General features: G+C 48.6%; 1 long non-coding RNA gene across 1 annotated transcript in view; it reads left to right on the top strand.

Moving 5' to 3' along the window:
- The window catches only part of LOC135915625 (uncharacterized), a 48,334-nt gene that overhangs the window by 12,276 nt on the left and 15,199 nt on the right, over window positions 1–20,859 (top strand). Inside the window, exon 2 of the long non-coding RNA XR_010568693.2 lies at window positions 18,067–18,120. This is a non-coding gene — a long non-coding RNA (uncharacterized lncRNA). The remainder of the gene's footprint in view (window positions 1–18,066; window positions 18,121–20,859) is intronic.

Below are 20,859 nucleotides of genomic sequence, written 5' to 3'. Positions count from 1 at the left end.
CACACCGCCAGAACCCTTGCCGAGTTTTGACGCGAGAACGTGGAGCTCTAAGATAAAAAGTCAACGAAATGCTGCGCCACGAAATCATCCAGCCGTCGCAAATCCCGCGGGCATCTCCTGTCGTCTTAGTGAACAAAAAGGACAGAGCCCTACGTTTATGCGTCGATTATCGTCGAGTGAACAAGATCACGAAGGACGACGTATACCCGCTCCCACGGATAGACGGCGCATTGTATCGGCTCTGCGACGCTAAATACTTCTCGTCGATGGATCTCAAGTCTGGCAACTGGCAACTAGAAGTTGGCGAAAGAGATCGCGAAAAGACCACCTCCATCCGCCAGACGGCCTCTACGAGTTCAAGGTCATGTCGCTCGGACTGCGTTCGGCGCCTGCAACGTTGAAGCGCGTCATTGACACGGTGTTATCAGGACTGAAGTGACAGACCTGTCTAGTTTACTTGGATGACGTCATCATTTTCGCCGGAAATTTCGATGATCACTTTAGCCAGCTTGCGACAGTAGTATAAGCCATCAAGTCATCAAGGCTCACTCTAAAGCCCGAAAAGTGCAGCGTCGCTTAGGACGATCTTGATGATGATGATGATAGCAACTTTATTGTACCGCCGGATAAGGAGGCCCCTACTCCCCGTCCCTGGCACACAGGCCTTGGGGACGGGGGCCGGAACCTCCGCGATTAGAAGCAAGCAAAGAGGTCTTGACTCTTCGCGGCTTCTTCCGCCAGGCGGATGGCGTGTTGCTGTGGAGTAGGGTCCTCGCTCCGCAGCAGGGCTTCCCAGGTCTCTCTACAATTTATGTTTGCTTTAGCCCCTGGTGAGCTAGCGCATTCCCAGATTATGTGATCGAGGGTCCCTCTCGCCCCACAGTGTTTGCACTTATCGGTTTCTCTGTCATGCATAACATGGTATGCCCAGACCGGGTTTACGAAGTTCCCAGCTTGCAGGCGCCGCCATGCGACTGCCTCTCTATTGTTTAGACTTTTATCCGGTGGTGGCACCAGTCTCCTGCGTAGCCGATAATTTTCGACAATCTCCGTATAATTTTGCACACGCTCGTCCATGTTCCGGCAGTCGGGCGGTTCCACAGCCACCCGGAAGTAGAGAGCTCGGGCTAACTCGTGGGCCGCCTCGTTGCCAGGAACGGACGTGTGTGCAGGGGTGCAAATTAGGCTAATTTTTCTGTTCAGCCGTCTACTGGCCAGAACCCTTGCCGCTTCCGGCGAGATCCTGCCCTTTCCAAAATTCCAGATGGTCGTTTTGCTATCGCTAATTATGAAATTTGCTTTCGTTCCCACGCAAGCGAGCGCTATCGCAACTTCTTCAGCCGTTTCCGAGTTGCGGCTTCTAATGGTGGCGGCCGATACGGGGGCACCTCGGCCGTCGACCACCGAGGCGACCGCCGCACCCGACTTGCCACTTGCCGCGTCCACGTACGCAACCGACTTGCTGTTCATTGAATCAAAGCGTTTGATTAGTGCTTCTGCTCTTTTTTCCCTCCTCTCCGTGTGGAATATGGGATGCATGTTACGAGGGAGGGGGGGAATGATTATATTTTCTCGGCAGTCCAGCGGGATGTTTGTCTTGCCTCGTAGTCCCCTGTCTGTTTGCAGGTCTACCATATCGAGAATAGCTCTGCCCGTGGTCGTTCGGCTTAATCTTTCAAGCTACGAAATTCTGACAGCCTCCGCTATTTCGTCCCAGGTATTGTGCACTCCCATAGAGAGGAGCTTTTCTGTGGAGGTGGTAATTGGTAAGCCTAAGGCCCTCTTTATGCACCGTCGAATGAGCGAGTCGAGTTTCCTCCTCTCCTCTGACCTGATGTTTCAGAAAGGCGTGGCATAGCACACGCGGCTTATTACGTATGCTTGGGTTAGTTTAAGCAAGCTTCTTTCCTTCAGGCCTCGTCCTTTCAGCGCGACCCTTCTAAATATGCCAAGTGCTTGCGTGGCAAAGCCTTCTAGACTTTTGATTGTCCCATCATTATATCCGTTTTCCTTTATGAAAAGTCCTAGGATTCTGATTTGGTTAACCTTTGGGACTGGTTTCCCCTCTATTTTAATGTCAAATTCCCAGCTACGCTTGCACCGGAGCGACTTTGGGTTGTAGACGAATAACTCCGATTTTTGCGGTGAGCACGACAGACCCCTACCGGCAGCATAGTGCACGACAGTATCCGCCGCCGCCTGCAGGCGCTCCTCGATGCTCGCATCGCTCCCCTGATTGGTCCAGAGGGTGATGTCATCCGCATAAATACTGAAATTTAGTCCCTGTATGTTTCTCAGAGCTTCGGGTAGGCCCCTCATCGCCACATTGAAGAGGAACGGGGAAAGAACTGAGCCCTGCGGCGTGCCCCTGCTTCCTAATTTCAGTGTTGGAGATTCAATATCTTGGAACTTCATGCAGGCAGTTCTGTCTGACAGAAAGTCCTTTACATAGTCGAATGTTCGCGCGCCTACCCCGATTTCTTGGAGACCGCGGAGTATCGCTTCGTGTTTAACATTATCAAAAGCCTTTGTCAAGTCCAGGCCGAGGATTACCTTGGCGTCTCTAGAACGTGAGTCAATTATGTCGTGTTTTAGTCGGAGCATCACGTCCTGCGTACACAAGCCCGGTCGGAAGCCGATGATCTCGTGCGGCCACAGGTCGTTCTGCTCCATAAAGTGCGTCAGTCTGGTCTGGACTACGCGCTCCATCAATTTCCCCATGCATGATGTTAGGGAAATGGTTCTTAGATTTTCTAGTTTAGGGGGTTTGCCCGGCTTTGGAATTAGGATCACGTTTGCCATCTTCCATTGGCGTGGCAAGTGGCCTTTAGTCCAAATTTCTTGCATGTACTCCGTCAGCGCGCTGATGGAGGCATCGTCCAGATTTCTTAGAATTTTGTTTGTTATCCCGTCAGGGCCCGGGGCTGATTTGGTTTTTAGTCCCAATATTACTGCCCTGACCTCCGCCTCCGTGATGGGTGCGTCGAGCTCCTCATTGGGAGCTCCGTCATATTCCGGGAGGGGGGTGCTATGCGTATCGCCAATGTACATGGTGATCAGTTTGTCCATAAATACCGCGTCTGTACCCTCATACGCGTGCCTGGCTTTTGATAATCTAATTCCCGATAGGGTTTTCGAATTGGTCGGATCTAATAGGTGTCTCAGCAGACCCCATGTTTTGGAAAGGCTCATGCCCCTCTCCATCTCGTCGCATCTGCTGCACCAATTCTGTTCGCATAATTTGATCGCGTAATTTTCAATTTCTTTGTTATGTCTAGCAATCCGCCTTCTAAGATTACGGTTCCATTTTTGCTTCTTTAGTCTGCGCTCCATACCGCGTTTTGCCTCCCACATGTGAAGCAGTTTGCTATCCATTATTTCCGGGGCATCGTCCCCTTCAATCGTCTTGGTTGCCTCTTCAACGTGACGCGCGATGACCTCCGTCCATTTCTCTATGTTTGTGATTTTCCCTGTGGCAGCTTTCTCTCGTTTCTCCCTAAATAATCCCCATTCGGTGATCCTCGGTTGACGCACACGACGCGTCTTCACCCGTTTTTTAAGGATCGAGGCCAGAATGAAATGATCACTTCCGAAATTGAGCTCCGAGTTTTTCCAATTCAGATCTGTCATATTTTTTGAGAAGGTCAGGTCAGGGGAGGTGTCTGTGCACACGCTATTACCCACCCTGGTCGGACAGCTAGGGTCCGTGTGTAGGGTGAGTCCTAGCTCGTGCGCATCCTCCCATAGCTGCCTGAGTTTTGGATCTTGTTTAGCGTAACCCCATTCCGGATGCGCTGCATTAAAGTCACCTACTATTAGTAAGGGATTTATCCCGGCTGCCTGAATAGCTTTGCGGAAGAGGGCCCTGAATCGCACCTTTCTCTGCTGTGGAGTGCTGTACAAGTTTAATAGGAACACGCTCGGTTCCTCTTTTCGTCCCGTAATAATTTCCAGGAGCACTGCCTCAATGTCTCTCGAGTTGATTTCGTGCACGATTGCCGCAATATTCCTCTTAATGAACGTAGTGACGCGAGATTTCTCACCCCTGTCACTTGAAAAAGCTTGGTATCCCGAAAGTTGTGCTGCTTTGCCCGTCTCCTGCAGGGCTATAGCTAGCGGTTTCTCATCTAATAGCGTCAAGTACTGTTGCACTAGCGCTCGCTTGCGTTGGAAGCCGCGACAGTTCCACTGCCAGATTAAAGACTCATTTTGTGCGCCTCTGGCCATGTTGGAGGTGGTCGAGTTGTTCCTCTGCTTTTAGTTGCCATTCTCCGATGGCTACTAATTCTGCCCTTTGCTTTTGTACTTCACCCGTAAGGGCTTGGATCTGGCTTTGAGTCTGCTGTAATGCTCCCATAATTTGGGCCATGAAAGAATCAAATTTAGCTTGGATTTTGGCTTCTAATCTTTTCTCTAGTGCCACCAACGGATCAACGTCTTCCCCTTTGCGTTTCATTGGGGGTGGTCTAGCCGATTCAATAATCATATTTTCCTCCTCCGGTGCCGCAGGCTGCATGGGAGTCGCAGCCATAGGGACCGGGCGGGTTGGTTTCGATACCAATTTTGGTTGCGTGTTGTGGGTAGAGGGGGACCCCGTACACGGTTGTGATTTTGGTCTATGCAACGCTTGAGTGAGCTTATTAATGATCTCTTTAAGCTCCCCAACCTCTTTCCGTAATTTATCGATCTCCTCATCTTTCTTATCTTTTGCCTGGGAAACACCACTGCCAAAGCTTACATTGTTTCGGTCCCTGCCCTGCTTCCGCTTCTTAGTCCATAGGTTCGCCGGGTCCCTGGAGCTTGATCTCCCCCTGTGTCTGGATCCGGAGCGGCCCCTGGTGCGGGACCGCGAACGGCCACGCTGCTGGTGCCCTCCGGTGGTCTCCTCCAGCCTCGGAAAGGAGTCGGTTCTGGCACGAAAGTCCTCGTTTCCGCGCCTGACCTTGGAACGATCCCTGGGATTCACCTCTGCAGTCGCTCCGGCTTGCTGCTGCTTTTGAAGTTGCCGCTGCTGTAGCATGTTGGTCTTCCGTTTCCACTGCCTCTTCTTCACCTCGTAAGGAACACGGTAGAGTTCTCTACATTTTCTGTCACCGAGCGGGTGTCCTTTCCCGCACAGTTGGCACTTGGGCTCACATAAATGGTCTTGTGGTTGTTGCTCCATGCCACAGCCACGACACTTCATATTCGCGGGGTCCGGGCAGACGTCCTCGCGGTGTCCGAGCCGTCCGCAGGCGTAACAAACTTCGTACTTCTTGCGGTAGATTACGCAGCGTTGCGCCACGGGCGTAAGTCTCACCCACCGCGGCACCTCTTTGTCTTCGAACAGTATTAGAACTGTCCTCGACGTTCTTCCGAGTCGTCGTACTCCCAAGACCGGGGGATTCCCGTAGATTTGCAGCCTTTTCAAGATCTCTGCGTCGGAGAAGGACAAAGGGACTTCATGCACGACGCCTTTTCCGCAGTCCTCCGGCATAGCGACGTACGTAGTCATTTCAATTTTTTCCCCTTCGAACACGAGGAGCTTCAAGTCCGCGTATTTTCGCTTCCTTTCCGCGCTGACGGTGGCGACGAGAATGGAATGTTGCTTCACATTCATCAAGATGACGTCCTCTCCGGCGGCGTCTGGACTGACGCCAGCCACCTTAAGTATTACGTCTGCCAAATACGCACTTCCGTATTTCATTAGACGTACGAGACCACCGTGCGGCCTCATGACTACTTTCTCGGCGCCGTCCGGAAGTCGGGCAAATTGCCTTTCAACCGACTTAGCCGCCATCTTCCTTCCTGCGAGCTTCTCGGCGGCTCGCTGCCGTTCCATATGGCGTGCCGCGTTGTTCACTAGGGGGGCCGCTTTTCCTTTCTTCTTTCTAACGTACGATTGCCCCGGCACGTTCAATTCTTCCGGATCGATCTCCGTACCTTCTACGGTCTCCATCATAGTCTTCGAGCTGCGCCTCCGCCGCCGCCGCCGCCGCCGGTGGCTTCTCGTCGCTATGTCGAGCCTTAGGCTTAGCTCGCCATGCAGCGCGTAGAATGCTTCAAAGTCTCGATATCGTGGGAAAACGAGGGCCCACCTTGGAAAAATTGATATCCTCGGTGTCCGTTCGTCGAGTGCTGTTGATTCCAGCTAGAAACCAAGACCGTCGAATCCAACTTGTGCTCGAGCGGCCGTTGTCGACGGAGCCCATCGAACGCACGTCTGCTCGAGCGATCGTCGTCGTCTTCTTCCCCTTAGGACGATCTTCTTTTCGTGGGTCACGTCATCAGCAAATCAGGATTCCGCTCCGAAGCACAGAAGACAGCGGTCATCACAAAGTTCTAGCAGTCCATCGACAAGAACGCAGTGCGTAGATTGCTGGGCATATGTGCCTACTAGAAGCGCTTTTTCAAGGACTTTTCACGCATCGCTGAGCCGCTGGCACATATAACTAATGTGATGTCGAGTACAAGTAGGAAACGCCGCAGGCCGACGCCTTTCAAGAACTCAAACGACGCGTGCAGTCGCCACCGGTACTTGCGCACTTCGATGAGTACATCGATACAGAAATCCACACTGACGCCAATAGCCTAGACCTCAGTGCCATCCTAAACCAGAGGAAAGACGGACTTGAACGGATACCTGGCGATACCTGCCTGACGGATACCATACCTGACGCAAGCCCGTGGCTGTCAAAAGCGGAAAGCAAGTATTCTACGACCGAAAAAGAATGGCTCGCTATTGTTTGGTCTGCAGCAAAATTTTCCCCTTACCTATACGGCAGGCCATTCAAGTTCATCAGCGACGATCACGCGTTGTGTTGGCTAGCGAATTTAAAAGACTCTTCAGGACGGATCGCGAGGGGGAGCCTCAGACTGTAACAATATGGCATCATTGTAACCTACAACTCGGGACGAAAACACTCTGAGGCCGATTGCCTATCACGCACCCCCATTTACCCGCCGCCGTAAGATGACCAGGATGACGACGCCTTCCTTTGAATAATAAGCGCGGAAGAGTTCGCTGAACAGCAACGAGCAGAGCTTACCCAATCTTTACAGCAGAGCTTACCCAATCCATTCTGCAATAGAACCAGAAAAGCAACAAGAGCCTCCTACGAGAGCCACAAGAGCCTCCACAAGAGCCTCCACAAGAGCCACAACTGCCTACCACCCGCAGACAATTACTCTTACGGAGCACCTAAATAAGACCGTGGCCGACGTGCTAGAAATATTCGTCGATGTCGAGCACAAGACCTGAGATGCCATCCTGCAGTACGTAACCTTCGCTTACAACAAGGCGGTGCAAGAAACAGCACAGATTACGCCGTTCAAGCTGGTTTACGGCAGGAACCCGATGACGACTCTCGAAGCCATGCTGCCGCACGTCACCTAAGAACAAAATCTTGACGTCGTCATTTATTTCCAGCGCTCTGAAGAAGCCCGACAGCTCGCCCGCCTGCGGATCAAAAACGAGAAGACCGACAGCCGACACTACAACCTTCGACGACGCTACGTCGAGTACGAGCCCGGCGACACCGTGTTAGGGTTTGTACCCCAATACACCTACGAGGACTTGGAAGCTTTTACGCCGCTGTTTCGTACCCTACAAGATCATCTGATGCATTGGCGCACTCGACTACGATGTCGTACCAGACGGCATTTCGTTATCACAGCGGCGCCGCTCACGACCTGAAATAGTCTACGTTGTGCGACTTGAGAGGAAGCTTTAGCTTGGGCCCAACTCCAACATGGCCTATTCAAATACACGCAAAAACGCAAAAACGTTTTTTTAGATAACTCATGCACCAATTTTAGTGAAATTTGTTGCATTTGAGAGCGAAAGTTAAGTTCTAGTGACTGTTCGAAGCGGAATTTCGATTTAGGGCTTGAATTTTGTTAACAAGATTTTCGAAAATTCGAAGGTTTGAAAAAAGTAGTAGCACGAAGTTTATAAATTCATAGCTCTACATCAAGAACAGATATCGCAGTCTGTAAACGGCATCCATGAGATCATTCAAAGCTGAAACATGCGATATGTCATTTTACATTTTAATTGAATTTGTTACGTTGGTTGCAAGGGTTCTGCAAAAGCTGTATTTCCGTATTACTACACTTTCTTATGTTGATGTGTAATATATCAATTTTGTCAGCTTTAGATTTACTATTAGATGCAATTCACAGAATGTTAGCATCATTTTTCTTTGTTGAGAGACAGGGTTATAAACTTGACAGCTTCGTTTTCTGAAAATTTTCGATTTTTGCCAATTTTTAATAAAAATTGACAACCTAACTCAAAAATTCGAAACCAACAGTCACTAGATTTTAGGTTTTCCTTTTAAATGCAGCAAAGCTCGTCAAGCTTAGTGCAGTGGTTGCCGAGGAAAACGAATTCTCCTTTTAGATGTATTTAGATAGGAGCAGCCGAGCTAAAGCTTCCTCTTAATTCATTCTACTAGAGCTAATGAACATAGAGAAAGTGCGTAGCTGACCTTTGGACATTCTTTTTTTTCCGCTGTGTTACTTTGGGCTGTTTCTTTGATAAGTGACTTTTGTGTTTCGCTCTCCTGCCATGTTTGTAGCATCGGGACGATGCTTTTTGAGAAGGGGACATTGACAGGTATACTTGTGTATCTTCTTCGGATGAGCGCTTTTCACCGTCTAAGAAACGTTACCGCTCACCGGAGCACGCACCCGCATGTATAGGAAGTTTCTCAAATGGATCCGATGGTTGCATTTGCCACTAAAGCTTGTGTAATCCGATCGCATGTACGACGCGGATTGCGTAGAACTTTCTGGAAGACACGCGGGCACAGCCGATTACTCCGGAACCTTCCATAACTCCTGTATAAAAGCTGACACGCTTGACCGGCAGATCAGATTTCAACGCTTGCTGACTATGTTCGCCGCTATTGCTGTGCTTTGAGTGTAACTTGTTTTTGTGGCCACAAGTTGGCCAGATAAAAAGTAAGTTCTGAATTCACAGTTTTGCGTCTGTACTATTCAGCCTTACTACTACGTTACAGTAGCGATATTATTCCTACTTTATTCTTATGCGTAATACGTAGTTCACAGTTGACTTTCCTGGTGTGCTCTGTGAGCTGGACCTATACTATCCTCGGTCTGAAGACGGGCGCGTAGTTCTCAGCGGTGCCGCAAGATCGCGCAGCGTACCCAGACAGAAGTGTGAGAAAGGAGCGCGGTAGCCGCATTACGCATCGTTCGCACACACTGGCGCGCCATACATTTCGTACACAACGCGCAGGCTTCTAGGCGGCGGCACTAGATGGCACTAAGTGTTTTTTGGGATGCGCTAGAGAGGAATCCCGCCTCAGTTCAAATCTCAAACTCGTTAGAACGGCGGTGATATGTTGTGTCGCTACATTTATTAAATGCTATCTGGATTATTATCGACACTCATGATCAGATGTGTCCCACCACTTCCTTTAACTTGACATATAGATAGGTAGGCATACCAGAAGGGAAACTGGCGAGGGGGTGGTAATTCGTGCTTTGGAAAGTAACAGGACTAAACGGACAAAGGCTAAGACGAACACTATGCCAGGTACACTCGTATTTTATGCGTCTATTTGCGCTCATCTCAGCGCATTGTGCTCAGCAGCCCGGCGCCTTTGCCACACTGCCAGCGCTACTGTTCGGAAATGTAGTGTTCCGAATGCGCCCGACAGAGTCTTTATTTGTTTTACAATTATCTTTATTACACTTCTCTAAATGCCGTGGTCTTGAATGGATTTGAGCTGCTAGTGGCGCTGGCGCGGAGGTTAGCTTGACATCAATGAAGTGATTAGGTTATCGTGGCACTTCTGCTTGCGACAGCTGTACCATGAATAGTCTACGTCTTTAACACAAAAAAAAGATGTGCTGTTTTATGTGCCAAAGCCATGATCTGATTATGAGGCGCGCGGTATCGCGAGACTAATAATTAATTTTGAGCACGTCGCGTTCTTTAACGCGTGCTTAAATGTAAGTTCGCCGGTGGTCTTGCATTGCACTCCCATCGACATGCGGCTGCCGTGACCAGGATTTTATCGTGCGACCTCGTGTTTAGCGGAGCAACATCAACACCACGAAGTAACCACAGCGAATATTCAACGTTGTCCTTCGCCTAAATTGCGTTCTTGCAAAGTTAAACCTAAGGATTTCGTAATAGTACGACATAATAATGTGATGTCTTCCGCTATCGCACTCCGCCCCCCAACAGCGCTATTCGGTAATTATTAGTGGAAAATCTAATATTTGATAGATCTCGCTAATGACAAGATTTATTTATCCACTAATGTATTTTCCAAGGAGCAGACATCCTTGTTTTTTTTTTTTTACAAGTCATGTAGTCAAAAGAGAACTCTGGCTGTGTATCCATCGAATAATAATGCCGCACATGCTGTTCATGCTTAAAAATAACAGTGAGGACTCTAATGTAGCATGGCAAATTCTACATCTTAATTAAAAAGAATTTATTTCAGTAGATTGATGAAGTCACCTTAATTATGCTTGGAAGGTTTAACAAGGGAATATTAGCGTGATCAGAACGCATCTAAAGCTTCTTCGCGCTTAAATTTTACTTAGCTATTGTTACGGGCAGAACAGAGGTTTAAAACATATTTACAGAGCATTTACATGGCGCCCACTGGCATAGAAGGCATACAATATGGAAGACAGTAAGCCCGACATAAGCGAGCGTCGTCGTATTGTGTACTGTCCTCAGCTTCATCTCTGGCAGTACATGACATCATGACCATCGGCGGCAGTGGCGCCGTCCCGGTGTTTGCTAGGTCATCTGAGTGGTACGGCTTGAGGCCGGTGACATGGACGACATCGGTGGTATGTGGAGACATGCAAGAATTGAGAGGCGTTATTTCATATGGTACGCCGGTCACTGGGCGCAAGACATGCTACGGGCCACAGTAAGGCAAAATCAGCTTTTAGCAAAGGCCAACTCGTCGTGACTGTGTCCAAAGAAGAACGATATCACCAAAGTGGAAGTGCGCATCATGGTGGCGGGCATCACCATAAAAGTGTCGTTGCTTTTCCTGCAAAGCGGTAAGACGCAGGCGTGCAATCTGGTGCATCTACACAGCTCTGAAGATGGCGTCACGCGCGTATTCTGAGGCCGTGTCAGGAACCGCTGGAAGGGGTGAGTCTAATGTCAACGAGGGATTTCTTCCGTGCTACACGAAATAAAACGGAGAAAATTCTACAGAGTCATGTCGGGAGGAATTATAGGCAAATATTACTAAGGGCAGAGCGGCGTCTCAGTCACCTTACCCACAAACAAGAATCTTTTGGACATTCTCGTCGACAATGTTCCTCTGTGTGCGTTGATTGACACCGGGGCGCATGTGTCCATTATGAGTGCTGCTCCTCGCCGTCGGTTCAAGGAAGTTCTGACGCCTGCCCCGAACCGAGTTGTACAAGTCGCCGATGGAGGGGCTGTCGCTATTGTGGGTCTGTGCTCTGCCCGACTCACCATTGTTGAGAGACACACCGTTGTTCTCTTCACCGTCATCGGGCATTGCCTTCACGAACTCATTCTCGGTCTGGATTCTCGGTCTGTTCGGCCGGCTCACTTCGTCTTGACTTGCCTCTTCTCGCTGACCCTGTGGACCCGCTTCCAAGCCATCTGAGCTGGATGGATTTTATTCACCTACCGCTTCACTCTGTGATACACGTCGACTTGTTGTCCTCACCAGCTGTACCTAACGGAAATTGCGTGGCCGCACCAATTCCGGTCGTTATGCTTACAAACAGTGTTACCATGCCGCACACTGTGCTGAAAATTATTGGCAACCGCACCTGCCTTCCACTTGTCAATTTCGCGCTAACCCCGCAAGTTCTGCCTCAGGGGATCTCCTTGGCTATAATTAGCGCTTTGCAGGATGATGAGGTCGAGCCATTCACAGTGAAAGATCGTTACAGCTCAGCCTATAGCATGACGCCATCGCACGGTACTGACGTCGACATTAAGAAGATGGTTTCCTCTGACCTTACACCTGCTCAAGCTGAAGCTAGCTGCCGCATTCTTGAAGGCTATCGCGACATTTTTGACTTTTACAATAGACCCTTAGGTCAAACGTCCGTCGTGACCCATCGCATAAATACTGGCGATGCGAACCTTATTCACCGACGTCCATATCGTGTTTCTGCGTCGGAACGAGCGGTTATCCAACAGGGAGTCAAAAAGATGCTTGCGAAGGACATTATCGAGCCTTCCTGTAGTCCCTGGGCATCTCCCGTTGTACTTGTCAAAAAGAAGGATGGAACGCGGCGCTTTTGTGTAGATTATCGCCACCTGAACAAAATCACCAAAAAGGACGTGTACCCTATGCCGCGTATTGATGACGCTCTAGACTACCTGTACGGTGCCACCTATTTTTCTTCTATCGACTTACGGTCCGACTACTGGCAAATATCCTTCGATGGCATGGACTGAGAGAAGACTACATTTGTTACCCCTGATGGCCTTTATCAGTTCAAGGTGATGCCTTTCGGTCTCTGTAGCGCGCCCGCCACCTTCGAACGAATGATGGACTTTTTGCTTCAGGGGTTCAAGTAATCCACCTGTTTGTGCCACCTGGACAGCGCCATCGTTTATTCGCCCACATTCGGCACGCATCTAGACCGTCTTTCAGCGATTCTTGACGTGTTCCGCCGCACCGGTCTGCAGCTGAACTCGTGAAAATTTCATTTTGCTCGCCGCCAAATCGCCGTCCTTGAACACCTCGTAGACGCCAGAGGCGTGCGACCCGATCCGTACAAAATTCGCGCCGTTATGAATTTTCCTGTTCCGAAGTCTACCGAGGACGTTCGTAGTTTCGTAGGGCTGTGCTCTTATTTCCGACGCTTTGTGAAGGATTTTGCGACCATCGCACGTCCCCTCACAGGCCTCTTGAAGAAAGACGCCCCTTTTTCTTGGGGTCCTGACCATGCCGCAACTTCCTCGCAGCTGACTACTCTCCTTACCACGCCTCCAATTTTCACCCACTTTGACCCGTCTGCCTCAACGGAAGTTCGAACTGATGCCAGTGGTCACGGCATAGGAGCAGTGTTAGCACAGCGCCAGCGTGGACATGATCGCGTTATAGCCTATGCCAGCCGACTTCTATCAGCCGTCGAGCGCAATTATTCAATCACAGAGCGCGAGTGCCTCGCTCTTGTGTGGGCTGTTGCGAAATTTCGTCCATATTTATACGGACGCCCCTTCTGTGTCATCACTGATCACCACGCTCTCTGCTGGCTATCCTCGCTCAAGGACCCCACGGGACGATTCGCTCGTTGGGCGTTACGCCTGCAAGAATATACCTTCTCCGTGGTATATAAGACGGGACGCTTGCACCAAGATGCCGATTGTTTGTCCCGCTACCCCGTCGACGAACCGGCTGACGCGGACGACATCGCTTGCCTTTTCTCTGTGTCTCAGTTGCTTTAAATCGGCAACGAGCAACGGCGCGATCCTTCATTACGAGACCTCATCGACCATTCGGAGTCAACTCCTGGCGACGCCTCTCTCCGGACGTTTCTCCTTAAGGAGGGGGCATTATACCGCCGCAATTTTGATCCACATGGCCTTGCCCTTCTGCTCGTCATTCCATCGCACCTGCGTTCGACTGTCCTCCAGCAACTTCACGATGCTCCCTTGGCTCGACACTTGGGCGTCTCGCGCACATACGACCGTGTACGCCATCGATTCTTTTGGCTGGGTCTCGCCCGCTCCGTGCGGGGCTACGTTGCCGCTTGTGAGCCCTGTCAGTGCCGGAAGAAGCCCTCCACACCTCCAGCTGGATCTCTCCAGCCGATCGACATCCCACCTGAACCCTTTTTCCATGTTGGTCCAGGCCTTCTTCGACCATTTCCTCTCTCGGGCTCCGGAAATAAATGGGTCGCCGTCGCTACGGACTGTGCTACGCGGTACGCAATCACCAGAGCCCTCCCAACAAGTTGCGTTACTGACGTTGTTGACTTTCTGCTCTATGACGTCATTTTAGTGCACGATGCTCCGCGCCAACTACTCACTGACCATGGCCGCAGCTTTCTGTCGGCAGTCGTTGAGGACATCCTCCGCTCCTGCTCGAGAAAGCACAAGTTCAGCACGTCCTACCACCCACAGACCAACGGCCTCATGGAGCGCCTCAACCGGACCATCACCGACATGCTTTAGAAGTACCTTGCGACCGACCACCACGACTCGGATCTTCACTTACCATATGTGACGTTCGCGTATAATTCATCGCGTCACGACACCACCGGCTATTCACCATTTTATCTCCTATATGGCCGAGAACCCGTGTTGCCCTTGGACACTTTGCTGCCCTCGGCCAGCCGTTCCGCCACTGAATACGCCCGCGACGCAATCGCACACGCCGACCACGCGCGCCAGCTCACCCGTACCCGTCTCGAGGCCTCACAGGAGTATCAGAGATGCCTCTAACTCGCCGTGGTTGCTCAATGGCTATGGTGTTGGGCTGCTGAGCACGAGGTCGCGGGATCAAATCGTGGCCACGGCAGCCGCATTTCGATGGAGGCGAAATGCCAAAACACCCGTGTATTTAGATTTACGTGCACGTTAAAGAACCCGAGGTGGTCGAAATTTCCGAAGTCCTCCCCTACGGCGTGCCTCATAATCAGAAAGTGGTTTTGGCACGTAAGACCCCATAATTTCATTTTTTTTTAGAGATGCTTCTATGATTGCCACCATCGTGACGTGCAGTTTTTTCCGGGTTCTCTGGCGCTTCTCTGGTCACAAGTTCGACGTGTGAACCTTTCCGAAAAGCTGCTGTCGCGCTACGCTGGCCCTTACCGTGTGGTACGACAAGTGACCGATGTCACGTACGAAATCATCCCCGCCGATCTCTCAGCGTCATCATCAGCTGCAAATGACATCGTTCACGTGGCAAGACTAAAACCATACCACACACCTTTCACCGCGGATATGTAGATTAATCACCGGGACGGTGCTTCTACAGCCGCGGGTGATGCTACGGAACAGCCGCCACAGTGTGGCTGCACTGAGGAGGACGAAGACGACGTGTGTGCCAGCTTGAGATAGCGTCGCCATTTTGGCCTCCGTGAGCTTCCCAGTCAATAAATTGTAAATAGTATTCGGCTTCAGCTGCACTTAACAATATATATATATATATATATATATATATATATATATATATATATATATATATATATATATATATATATATATACATATATATATACATATATATATATATATTTCACATAAAGGAGATTTGTTGGGGTTCATAGCGACCGCCGCTTCTAGGATGCACCGAGCAGTTGCTGATGCTGCTGACTGTGCGTGCACATTCATTATCTTCCTTACAATATATCTTTTTAGATGAGGTTCACCTTGCTTTCACGCCTTCCAACCGAATTTTCTTTGCTTTAATCACATGTTCTCTGGTATTAGTCAGCAGTGCCTTGGTCTTTGGACCAATATGTTTAATTAGCTGTCTTGGGATTCCATAAGTTCCTGCAGCCATGTTATTCAGCACATTTTCTGCTCGTTTTTTTTTTTTCAGTAAGCGTTTCCTATGCTAAATTTTGGTCTCTCAGGCGTCTCTGTTGACGCTGGAACTGTTTGAGTCGCAACTACGCTTTCTTTCGTTCTAAAGTTATATCTAAAGGCGTATCTGATGTACCGCAGCGCATCGTCTCCGACAATGTTTTCATTCTCATCCCTTACAGCCGTTAGCAAATTTTCAGTCGGAGCTGCGAGTGCTATAGCATGGTTCCAGAATGTTTTACTGCACCTTGATCTCTTCTGGGAATATTTTGCAACCAATGCTCTCTTGTGCATTTATAATTCTCTTCCACAAGCTCACTCGCCACCCTTTTCTTTTGTCTGTATTCGTTCCATCCAACGAGTATCTCTTCTTTGTGTAACCTCAACTTTTTGGCTTCTCGATGATCCTTCTGTGGCTTTCCTTACTTCATTGTTCCACCCCTTATGGGCTTTCCTTTTTCCAACCGAACAATTTTTGTGCCGCGTCGGCATTATATCCTACTGCAACGTCTACCAATTCCCGCACTGCTGTAGGAAGCGCGTTCATTTTCTTTTCTGTGTTGTTTGCGATTTCTTTTATTTGTTGTTCCTTCATTTTTAAGCATTCTGCTGCCATTACATGATGTTTTCCTAGAGTGTATCTTTCAACTTTAAGGTTAAACATTTGTGATTGCTTATCCGGGCTACCTTTTCCACGCACATCTATAGCAACATTATCTAGTTGTTCTTAGACCGTCCCTGACACTAAGGCGCAGTCGATAGCTGAATGCCTGCTTCTGCGCTGCCGCGTTTCCAGTCCACGACACTTATTTGTCCTGTCAACTGCTATAGGGCTCTGTTCATCGCACAGACCCCTCACGAAACAGCCGTTCTAATAGGTATATCGGTCTAAATCCTCCACGCGCAAATACCCAACCCCAGCGCTTCGGTGGCACCAAGTAGGCCTGGAGATTGAAAATCTGTGAAAAGGAAAAACAGCGCCCGTGATGACTACGTGCAGATAGTGCGACGGCTATGGCAATGATCGGAGATCCACATTACGGCCGCTTCAGCTATTGTGGAGTAGACTGTCGGCGACAAGGACAACATGGCACGACGAAACACTGCATACTTAGCTCTTTTCTTTGGGACAGTACTCTGTATTACCGCACTAAGCAGGCTTCAACTTGGAATCCGGCTATCTTCGTAACATCAGCCCCCGACGCGTTGGCAACAGAAGGAATCGTCACCAATAATTTCGTTCAAACCAATCAAAAACCCTTAGTGTGCGATCTGGACACTATATCGATGCTCCACAGCCAAGTTACATTGCAGCGTGAAGCTAACTTTAGTTTTTGTACTAAGGACATGACTTCACTGCTGCTCGGCTTCAAGTGTGCATCTTGATATATGTAGGAAATCATTTATAAGAATATAATATAGCAACATCTTTACCTATATGCTTGGTCGTTTTGATTTCTCACACAGGTTATTTCCCTATCTTCAGAAAATTTGTTTTCACCGGCAAAACAGCTTTAGCTTCTAACACAGGAGATCTTTTTAAATAAATAAATCTAAAAAAAGCGCTTGTCTGCATACACACCAGCTGATCCTTAAATGTAGCAGACGCAATACTCTGCCACATGAACTTTATTACGGGAACAGGCAGATAATAATTTCATGCCAACTGAGTGTTATATTAATATACCTAATATGCACACCAGCTGACCTTCAGGGTCAGCTGCTGTGCATGTAGACAACTGTTTTTTGCTTAAACTTTTCAAGGCAAGGTTCACCAAGTGTGTTTCTAAGTATTCTCCTTACTTACCATGTCTCCATTGGGCACTTGAGCAGTTTTCTAAAGAGAACAGATCCATTAAGAGAACTCCTATCCCTAAAATAAATTTTTAAAAATAAGTCCTAAATAGATTGAGCGAAACACAATGGAATAACCCGCCGTAGTTGCTTAGTGTCAATGGCGATGGGCTGCTAAGCACGAGGCTGCGGGCTGGAATCCCGGCCATGGCGGCCGCATGTTTATGGGGACGCAAAGCGAAAACACCAGTGTACTTAGATTTAGCTGCACGTGAAGGAACCCCAGGTAGTTCAAATTTCCGGAGTCCTCCACTATGGTGTGCCTGATAATGATATGGCGGTTTTGGCACGTAAAACTGCACAACTTCAATTTAACGACTGCGTATTTACCACGTATGAGTGCTGCATTTTAATAACTATGCATCCAAACAAAATTTAGGGTGATATTTCTTGATTTAGTGCTAAGCGCAGCACTTCTGCCTCACGCTGCTTCGCTTCAATTCCACACTTGTACACATGCCGCAAACAGAATATTGAAATTTATATAATGCAATCTTGCTTGAGCTAACACGACACATTGCAAGTTGACGTGTAAGTATACCAATTCATCAATCATTCTAAGTCACGTGACATCCTTCAGGGACGATTACGAGTGCTATTTAGTTATTCACTTTTCTCTGAAATCCCTATAAGCAAGATCATTTCGTTATTTATTTATAAAATGGTTTCCTTATGCGAAATCTTTTCATTTCTACTTCTAGCAGGAGGAGCTCGACAATCCATGGGGGACTTCTATGGCATAGCTATGGCACCAAGTAAGTGCAAAGGTTACTTACACAATGAAGAAAGTCTGTTGAAATGCCTGATGCTACTAGGCATGGCGTGACGATAAGGGATTGCTGGAACACAAATTACTGCCGCACCACCTACCGCATATTTCTTGCGCTGAATGTTCCTAAGCATGCCAGAGCAATACCTTTCTAGCTTTTTTTATGTCAGTTACAACGCGACTGCGTGGCAGTGGCTAAGCCATCGGTTTTTACGGGAGGATCCAATGGGAGAAAACAGGAACAGCGCCATTATATGATGGCAATAGGCACTAACGAGTGAGCATCCACGTTATAATGGCAGCATTATTGCGAATTCAATGGACCTCACGTCTAGGTCCTTTCCAGAGGCCTTCCCTGGGTCCCTGGGTCATTCCTCCCTCTTTCCTCAAGTATGTTAGAGCTGTTGTTCCATGGGATCGGTGCAGCGCTAATGGCTTCCCTCAGGTGCAGGAGGATCCTAGCGCCCTCTTCACGATTCTGCAGACCACCTACGTAGCCCACTCTTCCGAGGATGGTCCTGCTCACCTATGTAAACTGGAGCTTATTGCTCTGGGTGATTCTGTTCTGAGAGCCCTCGAAAAGGTCTTTCACGAGACATTGTTGAGGCACTTCCTTAACACGGACTGCGGCAGGAGAATGCACGAGTACATCAAGAGCATGCCATCAAATAGGACGGCGACCATGTTTCTGAGCAACCTGAGGTCCGAAAAATTTCGAGTCCTGAACATGAGAACCTTGCAAGGGAATCACTCTAGGTTCCATAATCTGCCTGTCCCTTGCGAATCATACATATATATATATATATATATATATATATATATATATATATATATATATATATATATATATATATATATATATATATATATATATATATATATATATATATTAGAGAGAGAGAGGGAGAGACTATTTTCTAATTTTTTTCAGTGGTGTTCGTAGCCTCGTGTTGCCCTCGCGCTGTTTCTTATGCGTCACTTTCTTGTGCCTCTGCGGATTGAAACGCGCTCGCTTGTACGCGAGAAAAAGTTTTCTATGCCGCTTGTAATCGCATGCGACCATGGCGTAATGGTTTCAGCAGCAGTCTTGTGTGCTAGAGGTCGTGTGTTCAAATTCATGTGTATGACAGTTTCAACAATGTCGATTGAATTGTTTATAGCCCCGTACTTAATCGAAAATGGTGAGTTCGCAAAGTCATGTGAAGACAAAGAGGACAAAAGGACGAATACATGTACTGTCCATCCCTCCCATGTTGCATGAGCCGCTTTGCGCCACAGTGCCCTCCAGTAGTTATTGCATAGAGTGTCTCGATATATTAAACCGAAAGCTTTACTGGCCGCGAACTTGCGATTTCACCGCGGCCGTGCTCCGAGGAGACACATGACGTCACTCCGCGTTCTTCGTCGTTGCGTTCGCCTCCGCTCGCTTCGCCAGCTGCGTCGCATTCATGATAACATGTCGGAGGATTGAAAAGGGGAGCTCGCGTGCGCCGCAACCACAGTTGAGGTGGCAGTATGGACGGCGACAATTCTGATAAGCAGGAGGAGGCCTGGAATTGACATCGGAGCGAGATGAAGAGGAAACGAATCGCCCAGGAAACAGACGAACAGCGTGCCGAACGACTGGCTAAACGCGGCAACATAGCTAGACAACCAGACTAACCTGGACTTGAAATCAAAATTAACCAAGGCTAACCATGCTGTGCCTTAGCTTTCGCTACATATATCCTGGTATAGCTGAGTTAAGCCACTGCCAATTTTTTTTCGACCGATAGAAGGAAAGCTGGCGGTGAATATGCATGGGAATAACCGCATATGATGACTTCGGATTGGCATCGTGCTCGGATAGCCAAGACGCTTTGAAGACGTGCCTGGCTATCACCATTGCGTATGTCCCATTATGCATTCTTTTACTAAAACAGCACGGAAATAGTTCCCTGTACCTTTATTATTACAGGAAAACGCGCTTTGTTTCATTATGAGGGCTTGTGGTTGGATATACACTTATATGACACGTAAAAAGTATCAGCAGGCCGCTAAAGTTAGAGGACAGACAAGATTCACTTTTTTTTTAGAACAGTTTGTCATCTGTTCACGATTTTCTTCGCTTGATTATGCACTGTAGGTGAGTACACTTCATTGAAAGTTTTAATAGAGGTGAATAAAACCTTTTGTGAAAAATATATTTTTAGGACGCGTTGTCTGTGTAGCCATGTTCATGCCTGTAGACGAAGCCACGCACAACACCTGCCAACACAAACCTTGCAGAGCCATATATTGTTATTCCCATGAGGGCACACCGCTCTTTCGAAAACTCTCATAGACGGTGGTGCAATACTTCCCTCCAGGGAAGGAAGAAGAAGTGATCGTAGCGAGCAGCTTCGGCGTCGAGCTCTCTGCATTTTCTACTTTAATTTCCGTGATCTCAGCAATCAGTGACAAGAAAACTGGGGCACGTCGTCCTCTGCAATGGGGGACCCAAACCTTGCCCAGCAATAGAGTCCTGAACGGCCAGTTCTTTATCCAGGTGACGTGAGTGACCGCTTCGACCCCAGCATGGTCCCGATTGGGTCATGTGATGGCTCCTCTACTGATGATATGGGCTCGGACAGCGATTTTACCGTGGTGTCAAGCCGACGTCTGAAGAGAAAGATACGAAGAACATCACCGACCAGTCGCCAGGCGACGAGAAAGGCAAGTGGCAAGCAGTCATACAACGACAACA

This window comes from Dermacentor albipictus, chromosome 3 (genome assembly GCF_038994185.2).
Source record: "Dermacentor albipictus isolate Rhodes 1998 colony chromosome 3, USDA_Dalb.pri_finalv2, whole genome shotgun sequence".
Lineage (NCBI taxonomy): Eukaryota > Metazoa > Arthropoda > Arachnida > Ixodida > Ixodidae > Dermacentor > Dermacentor albipictus.
Note: the sequence above shows the minus strand (reverse complement) of the source record. Positions and strands in the feature narration are given on the sequence as shown.